A 17,879-nucleotide genomic window follows, 5' to 3' on the forward strand; every position below is an offset into this window, starting at 1 on the left:
AACATGGGCCATGGGGAGTGATCAATGAAGAATTATTTTCTTCTAGGTTTTCTACCAATTGGAAGGTCCTCTATAACGTGGAGTAGTAGTTGAAGCAAGCAAACCATTCTTTGTGCAATTTTAACCCCTAGCCGAGAAAAAAGATGGGTGGAAAGGAAGGTATGTGTTCAATCCTCTTTTACTTATGTTATGGATGATTTATGTATGTTGAAGTATGTAGAAATGGATGGAATTCATGGTACATGTATGTGTTGATGTTGTTGGCACGATTGTTGCTATTGTTGTTGATAGTTTGGCCGAGTTGAATTCTCGGATTGTTGATTGATGATTTGGGTCGAGTTAGATTCTCGGGGATGGTGCATTTACAGGGGAGATGCTGCCAAAATTTCGGCAGATCATAAGTGAATTTATTTGAAAGACTAAGACAAGTATATGTCGATGAATCTAACGATTGTGTCAATCTTCTTGAACGTAGACTAGCGATAGCGAGCTTGGACAATTAAGCGTAACTAATAGGACGTGGAACAGGTATGTTAAGGCTCGTCCCTTTCTTTCAAAGGCATGATCCCGATGTTATGATTTCATAATTGTTTCCATATTCTCCTTGTTTTCAAAAGATAGATGTTTATGATTTCAAGGCGTGATTCTTTTCCGACAACCCGTCAATGTTTTCCAAAAATGTTCGTATTTTTCCAAAACAAAGGTCCATGGTATTGTAAGCTTTTATGACAGAAACGATGGATATGTTTTACAACGATATTGATGATGTCGAGGATGAGAATATTTCTATGATAACTATGATAAGAATGATTTCATGTTTAAAGGTACTTGGTACGATTACTGCTTGATTTTTCCAAAAATAGCTCCTGAAATGTTCGTAGAAGGTTCTGTACTTCAAACGCTCATAACTTTCTTATACTAAATCGGATTGCCCCGAAACTTGTTTCTGAGCCTTCAGGTATCGGTTTATGTATGTTGTTATTCGTCGCTAGTCTCATCTTATAGCAATTGTTCCTTCAAGGTGAGACAAAGTCATGATGATTATTCCATAATATAATCGGAGGTTACCGACCTTACGTCACTCCGATAGACACATGACTTTCTTTGGGCTCTCCTGCATGCTGCTTATATGATATATGCATATGTATATGTATATGGGGAATATGGGAAAGGGCCAGAGCGTTATATACGCGTAACCACCTGATCAGTTGGTATCGAAGCCGGTGGTGGGGCAAAACCAATGGTGGGGCAAACCTCAGCAGGAACGCTGAGTCCCAGAGTGGGGGGGGGGGGTGAGTATAAGGCTTGCCTTAGGCAAATTCCACATTGGTTCAGGCAAATCCCACATCGGTTAATATCGTCCCGGACGCGGGATAGATGTGGCTAAATGGATCGGAGCCGACGCCTCGGCAATATGATATGTTCTATTTTCCATATATGTGAAAAGGAAATGTTTTCAAAGGAAAGATAACCATGCATGGCATCCGTCCTAAAAGGCCCTCAGATGTACAGGTTACTCTTTTACCCCATGATATGCTCTACACCTCCATTCTATTATTGTTCATAATTACATCTCTTACTATGTTACTATTCATGCCTTACATACTCAGTACATTGCTCGTACTGACCCCCTTTCTTCGGGGGCTGCGTTTCATGCCGCGCAGGTACACCCAGATGAGTAGAAGCTATTATAGAAGATGTTCCAGCGGAGTTGGCAAGCTCCATTTTCCCTGGAGTGTTGCCGGGTCAGAGTACTATTCTATGATGTCTTGTTCGAAGTTAGAGACTTTGCAGACAGAGTCGTGGGTATAGAGTGTCGTTATTGTAAGCGGCTCCACCAGCCGAAGTGTTACTATGTTTCATGTTACGAGTTTCATGTGATGATAGATCTTATTTGAATTGAGTACAATGAAAGGAAGCTTTACTATGTATTTCATTTCTGTCTGATTTAAGAAGTCCAAGAGATTATGTATGTAATACGAGTCAGCGGGTTCGCTCGACTCCGAATATGGGGTCGGGTGCCCATCACACCCTAGTAAGATCGGGGTGTGACAAGTGGTATGGCGCAACCTAATGGTTCTGTAGTCGTCCGAATTAGTGCGTCCTTTTAGGCATGGGTCTTAGTCTGCAGCAGGTAAAGGCGGAGCTTCCAGTTCAGGTGGTACTCAGAACCGCATCTACGGCTTGGCAGGTCGTCAGGACTTAGAGTCCTTGCTAGATGTTGTGACAGGTACATTGACAGTCGGTTCATATAATGTTTATGTATTGATAGATCTGGGGTCTAATTTTTCATATGTTACTACGTTTATTGTGAGGAACTTAGTATAGTAACAAAGTTGTTAAGTGAGCCGTTTTCTGTGTCTACACCTGTTAGTGAGCCCGTTATCGCTAGAAAGATTTATCGGGGTTGTTCAGTAATTGTTTGAATTCGTCACCCTAGCAGATCTTATGGAGTTACAGATGGTTGATTACGACATTATTAGGTATGGATTGGTTAGTGTCTGTTTATGCTAACGTTGGGTGCTAGACAAAAATTGTCACATTCCACTTCCTAGAGGAACCAGTTCTGGAGTGGAAAGGCTATACAGCTTCACTGAGAGGTAGGTTTATTTCCTATCGCAAGGCGAGGAATATGATTTCAAAGGGTTGTATCTACCATATTGTTCAAGTTCAGAATGCAGAAGCAGAACCGCTGACACTTCAATCTATTCTAGTAGTTAATGAATTCCAGATGTATTTCCAGATGAGCTTCCAGGTATTCCACCAGAGCGGGAGATTGATTACGCAATAGATGTGTTACTGGATACTCAGCTGATATCCATCCCACCTTATAGGATGGCCCCTGCTGAGTTGAAGGAACTAAAGGAGCATTTGAAGGATTTGCTTAAGAAAGGGTTCATCAGGCTTAGTACTTCGCCGTGGGGAACACCAGTATTGTTCGTAAGAAAGATGGTTCATTGCAGATGTGTATTGGATATAGACAACTGAACAAGGTGACAATAAAGAATAAGTACCCGCTCCCGAGGATCGATGATTTATTCGATCAGTTGCAGGGCACCAATTGTTTCTCGAAGATTGTTTTGAGATCAGATTATCATCAGGTTAGGGTCAGGGAGAAAGATATTCCGAAGACATCATTCAGGACCAAATACGGTCATTTTGACTTTCTCATTATGCCTTTTGGGTTGACTAATGCGCCACTAGTGTTCATGAACTTGATGAACAGCATATTCAGACCTTTCTTAGACCTGTTCGTAATTATGTATATAGATGATATTCTAGTCTATTCTCGATCAGAAGCAGAGCATGCAGATCATTTGCGTGCAGTAGTTAGAGTTCTCCAAGATCAGAAGCTATATGCGAAGCTCTCTAAATGCGAGTTTTGGTTAAACTCCGTGGCATTCCTGGGGTATATTGTGTCAGATGAGGGCATTAGGATTGATACTCAGAAGATAGAGGTCGTGAAGACTTGGCCAAGACCCACTCCACCAACAGAGGTTCATAGTTTTCTAGGTTTGGCAGGGTATTACAGGAGATTCGTAGAGGGCTTTTCTTCTCTTTCAGTATCATTGACGAAGCTAACTCAGAAGGCAGCTAAATTCCAGTGGATAGACGCTTGTGAGCGAATTTTTCAAGAGTTGAAGGACAGATTGACTTCTGCACCAGTTCTGACACTTCCAGAGGGATCTGAGAGTTATGCTGTTTATTATGAAGCTTCGGGCGTCGGGTTGGGTTGTGTGTTGATGCAGCACGGTAAAGTGATTGCATATGCTTCTAGGTAGCTCAGGAAGCACGAGAAGAATTACTTGACCCACGACTTAGAGTTAGCTGCAGTGATTCATGCACTTAAGATCTGGAGGCATTAATTATACGGCATTCATGTCGATATCTATACAGATCATATGAGTCTTCAGTATATCTTCAAGTAGAAGGAATTAAATTTGCAGTAGAGACGGTGGTTAGAGTTACTCAAAGATTATGATGTTGATATTCTGTACCATCCAAGGAAGTAAAATGTAGTAGTCGCTACCCTTAGCCGCAGATCTATAGGTAGCTTGTCGCATTTACGGGCTGAGAAGAGAGGGTTGGCTAATGAGTTTCATCAGTTGGCTAGTTTGGGAGTCAGATTGCTAGACTCAGGAGATACTGGAGTTACTATCCGGGATATAGCGACATCATCCCTAGTAGCTGAGGTGAAAAAGCATTACTATGAGGATTCTTTATTGACTCATTAAAGGGATACAACTCCTCAGAAGAAGAAGTCACCATTCGAGATCAGTGGAGACAGAGTCCTCAGGTACCGAGGCAGATTGTGTGTTCCTGATGTTGTGGGGTTACGCCAGTAGATTATGGCGGAGGCTCATTATTTCGGCTATTCTATTCATCTTGGATCGACAAATATGTACCATGGCATCAGAGAGATTACTGGTGGAATGGTATGAAGAAAGATATAGCCGAGTTTGTAGCCCAATGTCCCAATTGTCAGCACGTGAAACTTGAGCACTGGAAGCCTGGTGGGTTGTTGCGGGATATAGGCATTCAAACTTGGAAATAGGAAATAATCAACGTGGATTTCATTACGGGTTTACCCCGATCTCAGCGTAAGTTCAACTCTATTTGGGTGATTGTTGATAAGCTTACGAAGTCAGCACATTTTCTGTCAGTCATGACTACTTATGCTGCTGAGGATTACGCAAGGTTATAGATCAAGGAGATAGTACGTGGTGTCCCAGTATCTATATTTTAAACAGAGGCGCGCAGTTCACAACTAACTTCTGGTGAACCTTAGTACAACTTGCCATCCTCAAACAGACGGACAAGCTGATCGCACTATTCAGACGCTTGAGGATATGTTACGAGCATATGTGTTGGACTTCAGAGGTAGCTATGATCATTTTCCGCTTATTGAGTTCGCATATAATAATAGCTACCATTCTAGCATTCAGATAGTCCCATATGAGGCTCTATATGGTGAAAGTGTAGATTTCTTATCGGATGGTTGGAGGTCGGCGAATCAAAGTTGATAGGGCCTGACTTGGTCCAGCAGGTGGTTAAGAAAATTAGGCTCATTTAGGAGAGAGTATTAGCAGCTCAGAGTCGTCAGAAGTCTTATGCAGATAATCGACGGAGAGACTTAGAGTTTCAGGTTGACGATTGGGTACTCTTGAAGGTATCGCTGATGAAAGGCATTATGAGGTTCGATAAGAAGGACAAGCTTAGCCCTAGATACATCAGACCTTATAAGATTGTTCGAAAAGTAGGCAGGTTGCCTACGAGTTAGACTTGCCTTCAGACTTGGAGTCAGTGCATCCGGTTTTCCATATATCCATGCTTCGTAAGTGTATCCGGAGATCCTTCCAGAGTCGTACCAGTTGATGATGTCTAGCTTACAGAGCAGTGTCATATGAGGAAGTTCTTGTTTCCATCCTAGATCATCAGGTTCGTAGGTTGAGAACCAAGGATGTCGCTTCAGTAAAAGTGCTTTGGAGGAATAAGAACGTTAAGGAGATACCTGGGAAGCGGAAGAATATAAAGTCTAGGTATCCCCACTTGTTTCCGATCTCAGAGGAGATTCAGACCAAAACATCGCCTTCTTTAGGTGAGTAATATGCTGCTAGTTACTAATGTTGGTCGTGTGAGGTCATTGTTACTATTGATTGTTGTAGCCCTGTGTGGCATTGTGTGTATTATTGGCTGCGTAGCAGATTGGTAGTAGTACAGTTATAGAGAAGACTCTACCAAAATTTTTATAGATCTCGGAGTGTTTAACATTCGAGGACGAATGTTTTTAAAGGGAGGAAGGATGTTACATTTCGTACTTTAGTTGTTACATTTTGTATTTTTGTACGTAAGTTAATTGATGTAAGACTTGGAGAACTTTGGTTATATTCAAATTCGCGGATTAAGAGCTCAGTGTTTAAAAAGGTGAAGTCCTGAAATGATTCAAGATTTATAAAGTGTGACGATGGTGATTGAAAATAATATTGTGTGAATGCCCAAAAGAGACTACAGACTAGTTCTATATCACACGATTATAATAATGAGTATGTGAAGTGTGTTAAAAGTGGTTAATATTCAAGTGAACTGGATCAAGAAATTAATTATACGCGTAATTAGTTAAATGCAAGGATGTAATTAGGGAATTAGTGGAAGACAAGTGTCATGATGGTGGACAATTACGGTCCACGTGGGACTATCACAATCAGCACCATATGACTCATATCTAATTGTACTAGATAGCCCGTGCCCGTGCTCTGCACGGGCGTAGGCCCAACATCACTGTTTTTATTATTTGTGCAGAGAATACTAAAAAGATCCTAACACCAAGAGAATATTTCTTGTCTCAGGCTTTTAACACTTCATAATATTTACACACACTAAGGAACAAAGTTGTACAAGATTGTGAAGTCGTACATTCTTCATCTTCATGAGAAAACCCATTTACATAAGGGACAAAAGAAGCACATTCTCTTTTGAAAATTGACCGCTCCATAAATTAGCTTGACAAAAATATCGGAACCTGCCATTACAAGACATAGGAATAAAATTTGCACTTGTCTACCAAAATGAAAGAAAGAATTTGGTAATTGTAAGAAATGAGGCTGGGACAATGTAAAGCGGGGAGCAAGTAAATTGTGTTCTTCCTGTTAAGGTAAAGAGAGAGACCACAAAACTACTACAAAATAAATAGCTCTTGGAACTGTAAGTAAGTAAAAGGAACCCAATGGGTGCAAGTTGGCACAACTCTAGTCTTCTATGTTACCCCTGAAATTAGCTATATTCAGAATTAGCTTACACATAATTCTTTGATCTATCTTTGTCAAACACTTCTCAGAAGTTGAATGACCAGGAAGTTGGTATGCAATTGTTTTCTAAAATTTGTGCAACTAACATAGTAATCACTGCAAGTTCCAAATTCTAATTTACGAAATTGAAGTGCCACTGCAAACTTGATGCTTCTAATGTATAATACAAGCTTCAAGCTTCTCAATCATGAGTTTTTCTTTTCTAAGATGAAATTACCGATAAATAGGAAATCATTTCCTCTTCTTTTTTCTAGTAAGCCACCAAGAGGAAAACAAAGACTTTGACATATTTGAAGTGAATATGATGAACAACATCTCACATTGTTAGATAAATGACAAAGTAGAAAAGATATATTGTTCATATGAATTGAGAGACTTTCATATCATGAGTATATTTTCTTTAACTTGAAGACAATAGCTTCTGTTCTTTCGTATATAAACATAATTAACGATATTTAAATAGAAATCTCAACGCAAGTTAAAATTCAAGGTTACTAATTTGTTAAGAACTTTTGTTAATTTTTATTACATGCTATGCACAAAGTTAAGAGAAAGTGAGAAAGGAGACATAAAGGTAGATAAAGAATGCTCATGTATCAGGAAAATTAGTCAATACAAGGATGATTATAAAAACCCATCACAGGTTCAGAATTGATGTTAAGATAAAGCAGGCATAATGGAGAAATTCACTTACTTTGGAAGAATTCATGCCAGCTGGAAGCATGAGCTTTATTTGCATGCTTAAAAGATAACATCAACGTGATTCTTATATGGGAGCCGAAGAGTTTGAACTCCAAAGTGAAGCTGCTCATTGCAATCACAATTGAAAAAAGAAAAATTCACTCATAAGATAGTATAGACCAAGAAAGAAACTTATCTCTAAGTTGTCTTTGTTCAATCACTATACATAAGCAAATTTAGAGGAAAGAGTCCCAAACTCGTCCAACGCATAAATTAATACCCAGAGGAAAAAGTAAATTAAAAAAGGATGTACGAAATGAATCACAAGAACAAGCTTAAGCATAGAATGTGCCTTCACTTATTAAAAAATCATAACATTCTCAATTTACTGTTTCTCCATCCCAAGCTCCTCCGAAATAAAAAAATAAAAATAACAGAAGCACCCAGATCATGAAAAAAAAAGGTCAACGGGTAAAAGGCTCATCCCAAAAATCAAATAAATTTTTGTACCTTGATCGATAGATTTGGCTAGTGATTGAATAGTGCCTTCTTTATGAAAGACAACAGAGACGAAAGCAGAGGAAGATGTGGCCTCTGAAGTGAGATTTGAGCAATCAATGGAAATTTGAGCAGAATCATAGCCTCTGCTCCGAAAGCATCAAACGTTGTGTTCCTTGAATGCGACAAAGTGAAGTCCACAAATATAGAAAAAACATGTTCTAGTTAGATGTAATGTGATAAGAAAATTTATAAGATTTCTGAAATACATAGGAAAATATAGTACCCACTACCTAGTAAGTTTCTGGTACTTTAGCATCTATGTGCCAAAGTTTTAGTCTATCCTTGCACCAAATTGCCACTACTGAGTAGTCGGTGTCTTGCCAATTAACAACATATCTAGCCTTTCTTTATCATCTGATCCTCTGCTGCATGTTCATAGTTCCCATCTCCAATCATCAGTAAGTCAAGCCTTCTCTCAATGTGAGAGGCCCTCTGATGTACCAAATGTCTTCACATCTCCTGAATTTCTACTACCTCTAAGAACAGTGCGTCAGGGTTGCTTGATCAAGACAACTTTTCCCGGTCAGCAATTGTAACCCCATTTTTCCTCATCATAACTTGCAATATAGCTTTTGCTCCGGTGCTATAGTTCGATACTTCACCATTCACCATATTTCATTTAAGACTGGTGATGGAAGCACTTACTTCAAATGGTAGACCAGGTCCCTCACTTTCAGTTAAACTTAATTAAGGTGTGGCACATTCCTGTAGTCACGCCAACTGATCTTCTCATTGAAGAGGCAGAGAAACAATCTGGACCAAGAGACTGAAAATGAAACACCCCAAAAACAGATTAGTCCTTGTAGATACAAATAAAATAGCACCCAAATTGCGAAGAGACTATAGATCACCTTCATGATATAGTCCAAGATTGGTTTGTCAGTAATCTTGTTTCCGTCTTGATTACCGACAGTGTATACTATCAGCAGAGGGCGGTTCATCATTTCATGGCTCAATTTACAACGGAAAGTCACCTTTCAAATTGCTGGAGTATAGAAAAACTGTCAAAAGAGAAAAGCTATTAAAAAAGAGTTGATTTAGGCATATTACCGAACACCTTCGATGCATCAGTATGCAAACTGGATATCAGTAGCCATGTGTGTAAAATTAAAATTACAAGAAACTATCGTAAGGTACGGAGAAACTACTTATTACGCACTAAAATCCCGCTAGCTAATTGGGTGCAATGAGAAAAGCAAGAACAGAGAAAAACTCACCAGAACTGAATGAAATAATGCACATACCAGAGGCATTTTGGAACTCAGAGATTCTTCATTTATAGAACTCTTTAATAGAAAAATCAATATCAGAAGTATATGTAATACATAATAAATGTAGAAGAAATCATTACACTGAAAAATGGAAAAGAGGAGTATATTATTACCTAAAAACATCAAAGTTCTCTCGTGTTACGTTGTTGTCTTCTTGCAGCCATGCTCCACAAAAAAGGGACCAACATGACAAAGTACCACTGTCAAAGAGTAATTACCTGTATGAGTTCAGATAGAAACCAAAAGTTCGATAAATACGTTCAGCAAGCTGATTACCATAGTCAATGCGCAATGCTTTCCTCATTTTTTAAGAGAAAAGGACAAGCTAAAATTTCACAAATTCCCAATAGGCAATATGAAAGGATCTTTATTTATCAATAGTTTCCGTTTTAAGAACATTTCTTTTATAGCCGTAGTGTCCTGACCAGTTTTGCGCACATCGATTAGTTCTACGGGATACCTGTCACTTTCCACCAGCGGCACGTGTTCAAGAGAAAGGGACAAGTTAAAATTCAACAACTCTCCATTAGCACATATCAGTAGTTTCTGTTTTAAAAATTCCAACAGTTACCTTCAGCAATTTTTTGCATTATTTCAGAGAACTATTTCCAGACATCTGTCACAAACACCATCCCACATACCTATAATTGTTGTATTTATCAAAATATTCCCATCTCACTTCGTTCAATTAGCAATAATTTTTTTCTGTAGACCTCCAAAATAAATAGAATCTCCTTATGTTCAGTGGCACAAAAGTATAAAAAGAATTATCATACTTCAAATAACAGTGAAAAAAAGTAGAATTGGAGAAATATATTTGAATGACACTTTCATGGAACTGTAAAATACCTGTAAGTTGTTCTCTGTACACCAGTCTGTGCTGTAGTCAGATACAATTTCTGATAAAGTTGGAGTAACTGGATGTGATCCCCCAAGCCGAGCAAGCTAGGAAGAAAAGTAGAAGAAACTTGCAAATACCCTTAAATTGCTTAAAAGGACATTGGCCCTCTTGAAGAAGCTGATCAGAATTAATTGCATTGAAGCTAGTGATTCTTAAAGTCAAAACACTTATTGAAACAACCTAATTTGAACTTCAAAATCAAAAAGCATCTTAGATACCAAAAGCTAGACTTTAAGAATGGCAGAGAAGGCCTGAACAAAGTTGAGTATAATGAATATTCTTATCCACTCCTTTTTCATATTTTCCCTTTCAATTCCTCTCCAACTTAAATGGAATTTTACCAAAACCAAGAAACCAAGGAGAAAGGAACACTTCTTCCTAAGTCTTAGAAGAGACATGAGATATTGAGATTTAATGAGAAGTTGTAAATGCAAGCTAAATAACTTCTTCCATAATGAGCGCGTGCATAGTAAAATCTCTTTAATTCAACTTCAAGTTGGTTCTCCCTTAAAAATCACGGAGCATAAGTTTTATTATTAATATAAAAGGAAATTATACATAAATAATTATTTCCTGACAACAATGTATCTGTAAGGAATAAAAGAAGAACAATCATGCTAAAAGTTTATGAATTTGAAATATGACAGGCGGAATATAAAATGCTAAAATTAATTCAAATTTCTGATTATTTTTTTCTTGTTAGCAATGGGCAAAACTTCTCATTGTCTTAACTTGTAAACAATTCACAAGATAACATTTTGAGTCCTATTTCACAAATGAAGTAATCTTGGTTTTGCCAAGACCATGGAACCGCAAAAAACTGGTACCTTATTTTCTCCGATTCTCGAAACAAGCATGTAGCGAGTATTGGATCCCTCATGGATGAAGGGATAAACTAAGCTGTAAGTATGGCTCTCTAAAATTTCTTCTAGATTGGCTCCAAGTTAATAGGAGAGTTTTCTTTGGCATGAGCCAATGCTGTCCCCAAAGGAATCCTCCGCAATTTTCCAGGTATTCAAGTTGTACACTATCCTCATACTACATAACAATAGAACAAAATGATCAGAATTGTAGAATTATATGATACCAGGAAAAAGACACACTATGTTGTACTTACAGGTACATGATGCTATAACTTGTTTGGAAAAGGGGCTTGGATAACATAAACAAACTAAATAAATAGACAGAAAGATAATGATTCATTGTTCCAGAGCTATTACAAATGGTCCATTTTGGTACTCAGAAGCTGCTCTTTACAGTCCTATAGATTCTTTGAAAATAGTTGGTTTCATGAGAATCTGTACGTTTTACATATTTAAGTCCCCGAAAGACTTTTAAGCAATCCAATTCTAGTGTTGAATATCCATCTTTCTTTCATTATTAGATATCAAATTTTCAAGTGCTTTATAAAGTTATTTATTAAAGTCTAATTTGTAAGTTTAAATATTTATTCCTATACCACATATAGAAATAACCAGCGAACACACCACCAGCACAGAGAAGCAAAAACAGGCCATTTTTCAGAGGAAAACATCAAATGAAGAAGCCAACTCATATCAATCAAATAGGAGACTCACCCAAAATCAGCATGCATAAACAGATGGAAGTTTTTCAAAAATCTAGCTTCTCCACTCAATAATCCAACAACATTTCCAGGAAATTGGCATGTATTATTCAATATGAAAGAACGCGAGTTGAAACACACAGACATGGAAAATCATTTATAATTTAATAATAATGTGAAACCAAAGGCAAAATTACCTTTAAGTCACAACAGTGTTCCTCTGTGCCCCTGAAGCAACTTCACTTTCCAAACTCTGCGCAATCAAAATTGTAGGACCATTATATGTCAATTAAATGGATGAAAAAAGTAGGTGATTTTATATAATGTAATGGATTAAATAAAATACAAATTCGCGAAATACACTCTATAACCCCAGTCATAACACCAGTCAATTTCTTTCTACAACAAGATTTTAACTCTACCCTCAAGCTTATACATGTCTTACTAACCAAGAAACTTACCCTCTGACCATATTAACCTTCTTTCTTACTATTCATTCTATATCTTTAGTTTCACCAAAGTCCAAATCATAACAATTAACCAGCAAAATCCACACCAACAACTATAAAATAATTCCCAGAAACTTAATAAAATGAGGAATTGATGAGAATCGTTGTGCATGTGTTGAAAAATCAAAGAGAAAAGCAGAGAACATGTCTAGGATGCATGAGGAAAGGAACGAACACAAAAACACTCGATCTTTGTCTCATGAAACTAAAAAGTCACCAGAAAAATCCAGAAGGAAAACGAAAAACAGAGAATACAAAATAAAAACTAAAACAAATAGAAAGTAAACTATTGAAAAGAATAAACTAAACATAAAGGAAAAATGCAGAAAAAGAACGCACCAGAGAGAGAAAGAACTGCAGAGCTGAGCAAGAGAAAATCTTTAGAAAAAGAGAGAGAACTAAAAATGAGACCAATTTACAAAGAAGTCAACTTTTAGGTGGGCCTGCATACTACTAACACGTGGAAGTGGGAATATATGGGTTAGAATTTGCCCTCACTTTTTGATTTATTTTTGTAAAATGCCCTTCGTCGTACCAAACACTTTCACTTATTAATAGTTTAAATTAAATTAAATATTTATGTGTTGGTGGCTATTTCTTAGCCAAGCTTTCTTCTTAGTTAAATAAATTTTATATAGGCCCCACAATCAACTAAGTTATGACAACCTTTGGACATTCATTTCAGAATATGACTTCTATTCACAAAGTATAAGCACTAAGCTAAGAGGCAAAAAAAGGTGAAAACTTAAAAGGGGTAAAATATTGGGATTTCATTCCAAAAATTTTATTATTTGAAGAGGAAAACATCAAGGAGAAGATTACTTTAGATACCTACTTTAGAAAAATGTTGGCGAAAACAACATATTCAAGAACAGGACTCTCCATCTCTCGAGACTAAGGTAAGTAATAGATAAAATGAATAAGGCATTTTAAAGGGTCGAAATGGTTTTTCTAAATTTTGTTAGGTCAATACCCTGCTCTTTTAAATTAATAAAATAATTACAAGTTATTTAGGAATTAATTGATGCATTTTATGACATTTATATTTGTTAGAATTAACCAAATCAAAACAATTTTCGGATAATTCTTTATGTAATTGTTTAAGTTGTCAAAGAGTCAAGTTAACAAATGATTTACTCCCTTTAATCCAGGGAATTTGAGTAATTAAAAGAGTTGACTATTTTATCCCTCCATCTTTAATTTATTTTGTGTAACTGCATAATTTGTTAGAATTAATCATAATTGTCTATAATGTTTAAATTAGAGGAGAATTATAGCAAAATTGATTTTTAATCCTTTAATTATTTACATTATGGCCACAATGAAATTAGTCAATTCATGTTTAAGGTAATAAGGGTCAGTTTTGCAAAACTAGTCGTCTAGTGGTTTTAATTAAGATGACCAAATCCATTGATTCAAATTAATTAAGGCCATTACCGTAATTTAACTTTGATGAGTTAATTATGCCAAATAGGGCCATAATTGAAAACAATCAAAGTGTATTTTAATCAATTAAGGCTGTATTTGCAAATTCGGTCTAGTTACATCATTGGTCGGATTTTTTTTGCACGGATTGCCCTTCTTTGGGGGTGGTCTTTAAATTTTGCCCCTCATATTTGTGGTCTTTAAATTTTTCCCTTCGCTTGGATACCTGAGGTTCTAGGTTCGAACCCCCGCTCAAGCATAAAATGAAAAAATAATTTCGCAAGGCAGCGCTGGGGGAGTGTATGCCGGATTCGGCATAAAGTCCTTAAGGAAAAACTAAAGTTATGCCGGAGGGGGCATAACTTTTCCTTAAAGCATAGTTTAGTTATGCCTTATGGGGCAAAACGTTTCCTTAAGGAACTATGCCTTATGGGGCAGACTTTTAATTAAGGCATAACCAAAAGTATGCCCCATAAGACAAAACTTTTTCTTAAGGTATAGACTTTGCCTTATAAGGCAAACTTTTAGTTATGCCTTAAGGAAAAATTCCGCCTTATGTGGCATATTATAAAAGTTTGCCCATTAAAAGTATGCCCCCACCTGCATAAACTTGTGAAGGAATTACTAAAGTTATGCCGGACCCGGCATACTTATGCCAAGTCTGCCCATAAGGCATAAGTATGCCAGTTCCGGCATAAGTTTGGTAATTCCTTAACAAGTTTATGCCGGTGGGGGCATACTTTTAATGGACAAACTTTTATGCCGGACCCGGCATAAACTTGTGAAGGAATTACCAAAGTTATGCCGGACCCGACATACTTATGCCAAGTATGTCGGGTCCGGCATAACTTTGGTAATTCATTCACAAATGTATGCCGATGGGGGCATAGCGAAATTTAAACTCTGCCTTGCGATTTTTTAAAAACAAATTTGACTGTGTGGGGGTTCGAACCTGGAACCCATGGGGTTTAGCCGAAGGGCAAAATTTAAAGATATCAAATATGAGGGGCAAAATTTAAAGACCACCCCAAAAGAAGGGCATTTCGCAGAATTGCCCCATTGGTCGTCTTTTAAATTAATTAAAAATGCTAATCATATCCTAGTTACTATAATATGATAAATAATCGTTAGCATTTCCATTTTTATTTAGCCTACCCATTTTACCCCTTATGCACGTATATACATCTAATATACGCGAATATACATGTATGATATACGTACATAGGGGCACCCCTCTTTCTTTTTAAATCAAAGACAAGGCCCAGACCGCTTAACGGACCAGACCCGGCCCAAGTCGAGTTTAAGAGGAGCAAAACCCCTACTCCTCACATTTCTTCATACCAAACGCCTCCTTATCTTTCCTCTCTCATCCCTTTTCCCTTTCCCCACATAAAACCCTAGTAGCCGCCTCTGTTTGCTCTCCCCTCTGTCACGACCCAACCCCGTGGGCCGCGACTGGTGCCCTACTTAGGCACCCCAACCAGACTCACAACCAGATTATCGTATTCAGACTCATTCAAACTCAACATGCGTTATTCGAACTGAAAATGAACAACAGACGCCAGACGCAAACATTTATCGAACACTTATCTTAAGCGGTCGCCCGTTCAGATTAGTCAAATCAAAATCAGAAAGGTGGCGGAATATACGTCGCCCAAATGCACACACACATATACAAACTCAGAGGCCGACTTGGCCATAGTAGCGTACGGGCCGCTTAAGAACGCAAAACAGACTCACATACAAACACACCGGACCCACGACCCACAAATCTGACTACAGGCCTCTAAACAAAACAGAACATAGGAACATATGACGGGACAGGGCCCCGCCGTACCCACACATCCACAAATGTACCGAACACACACATACAACAGAAGGTATGTACCAAAAGTAGGCTCCGGATCAAGGGGAGCTCTCCAACACAGCAGAATGAGTAGTCTAAACTGGAGGACCACCCAAACGAGCTTCTGTACCTGCGGGCATGAAACACAGCCCCCGAAGAAACGGGGGTCAGTACGGGAGAAGTACTGAGTATGTAAAGCAGAAGGTACAGAAATCACAAACACAACTGGAGTCAGAAGAAACAAACACGAACGTCAACGTAACAAAGCAAACCTGTGCGGAAGGCAAACGTACAAATGCAAATCAAATCGTGTATAGGGTTTAGGAACGTGGTCACCCCCGACGCTGGTGCCACAACACATCATAACTCCAGAAGTTTTCAAATCTCCGTACAGTCTCCAGACACATCATATCACACACACATCACATCATCAGAACATATCAAATGTCATATCACATCATAACTCCATAAACGGTAACCGGCCCTATGGCGAGGCCTCGGAAACCGTAACACATCATAACTCCCGAATATGTTATAGCGCGCACGATCACAAAGTCGGCCCGGGTACCGACGAACGAAAGGATAGCAAATAGCACGAACGGAGTAGTGCAGAAACCATATGCATATCAAAAGTAAATTAACGGACTCAACATATAGTTACAGATGAGCACATACCGACGCCAGAGGGCTCGGAGTAGGAATCAGATTGATCAAAATTTGTGTATAAAAGTTACGAAGTTCCAGACTGCCAGATTTTTAGAAAGCCGCTCATAGGTCATTTTCCGAAAATTTCACATTACTCGAAGTGCAAAACGTTCACTAACGGCATAGGAAGTTTCAAACGCACCATTGAGTCATAAACAAACGATCGCTGATCATAGCGGACACAAGCGAACCAAACAAACCGAATAAGGGAAGCCTCAGGGCTTGCGGGCCCACCTCGGGTCGAATTGAGGCGGCGAACACAAATCACAGACCTTAGGCTCCCTAGAGCCATCTACGAAAGGTTCGGAGAGTTTCGGACACAACAGCAAAAGTTATGACGATTCGAACATTCCTTTGACCAAATGCCACAAAAGGGTTCAATTGCGCTGGATGAATAGTACCCAAACTTGAACCTAAATTTCCAAGAGCAGAGTTACCCCCGAGATTCCGATCTTAACCTAGTATGACTAGGACATGCCAAAAGAAGGATAGGTAGGCTTTACATACCTGGTTGGCGCCTTACGCTCGTCAAATCGCAATTCCCGTTTCGTCCGAAAACTGCAAATGGTCACTTTTACCAGTTACTATTCATGAAAGTTAACATTTTCATCTTTGGGCTATACTTGGCTACCGAAATTTCGGCAGCATTTCCCCTATAAATCTAACACCCCCGAGACTTAGCTCGGCTCAAAATACAATAACAACAACAACCCCAAACATCATTACACAATACAAACCACAATCAAACCGCACTAGCTTCAAAATTTTACCTTATTACACAAGTTGACAATCTTCCATTCAAACTTCAAAATTCCAAATCTACGTCCATATTATTGTATTCATTCAAGATTATTCAATCGCATTACAAACAAGTTCCAAACCATATACAAAGTTCCTCAAAATTCATTACCTTCCATATTTCTTTCAAAACTTCAAAACTTACAACGAACGTTCTAACTTGCGTCGTTTCATTCCGAATTCATTAACATCATTATAAGTTCACATTTAAAGTCTTTAGTATCATAAATATACAATGATATACACCATGATACCGAAGGTATACACTTCCCGATAATATCCGAAATCGTTTTCTAACGCCAACTCAATTCTTTAATCAATCATTTACGACATAAAGATCACAACAACACAACTAACAAACTTAAACGAAATCAATTCACATTTCTTTCCACCCCATATGGCTCACGGCCTAATACACCCCTCACACACCTACACGCCATGCACACACCCACCACACCTCCATAATCTTCATGCTAATCCAACTACTAACACATATATATCCATTTCATAACATGAAAACATAGAAATCTTACCTTGTTCTTAAGATTCCGATTTGCCGCAAACATCGCCCTTTCGTCAAACTAGTTGTACCACAACGAAGAGCACCTCGAACTCATCAATCATTCCAAAAGAAACTAGGTGTTTAGATGAGCAACAAAGCCAAGATAATTTTTTTTTTCCAATGGGGGGGTTCTCGGCCGAGAGCCTAGTTCTATTGCCTCTTTTTTTTTTTTTTTTTTTTGCTTTGGTTTACTAGATAATTCAAAGACTTCTTGATATTTATCCACTTTAGAGAGTCATGTGCATAGCAC

At 38.2% G+C, this 17,879-nt stretch overlaps 1 long non-coding RNA gene across 16 annotated transcripts; it reads right to left on the reverse strand.

The window, feature by feature from the left end:
* Window positions 1-6,143: 6,143 nt before the first annotated feature.
* On the reverse strand, window positions 6,144-12,732 carry LOC132609109 (uncharacterized). Of its 16 annotated transcripts, none has more exons than XR_009570697.1 (10): window positions 12,633-12,732; window positions 11,982-12,037; window positions 11,048-11,258; window positions 10,169-10,264; window positions 9,596-9,960; window positions 9,433-9,519; window positions 8,900-9,334; window positions 7,998-8,814; window positions 7,501-7,610; window positions 6,144-6,520 (listed from the first exon to the last, which is right to left on the reverse strand). It is a non-coding gene; the product is annotated as an uncharacterized LOC132609109 (long non-coding RNA). The 16 variants fall into 16 exon arrangements; XR_009570700.1 differs by having other exon boundaries at window positions 8,900-9,049; window positions 12,633-12,731; XR_009570695.1 differs by lacking the exon at window positions 9,596-9,960 and having other exon boundaries at window positions 8,900-9,049; window positions 9,266-9,334; window positions 10,169-10,337; window positions 12,633-12,731.
* Window positions 12,733-17,879: the final 5,147 nt, after the last annotated feature.

This window comes from Lycium barbarum, chromosome 9, assembly GCF_019175385.1.
Source record: "Lycium barbarum isolate Lr01 chromosome 9, ASM1917538v2, whole genome shotgun sequence".
Lineage (NCBI taxonomy): Eukaryota > Viridiplantae > Streptophyta > Magnoliopsida > Solanales > Solanaceae > Lycium > Lycium barbarum.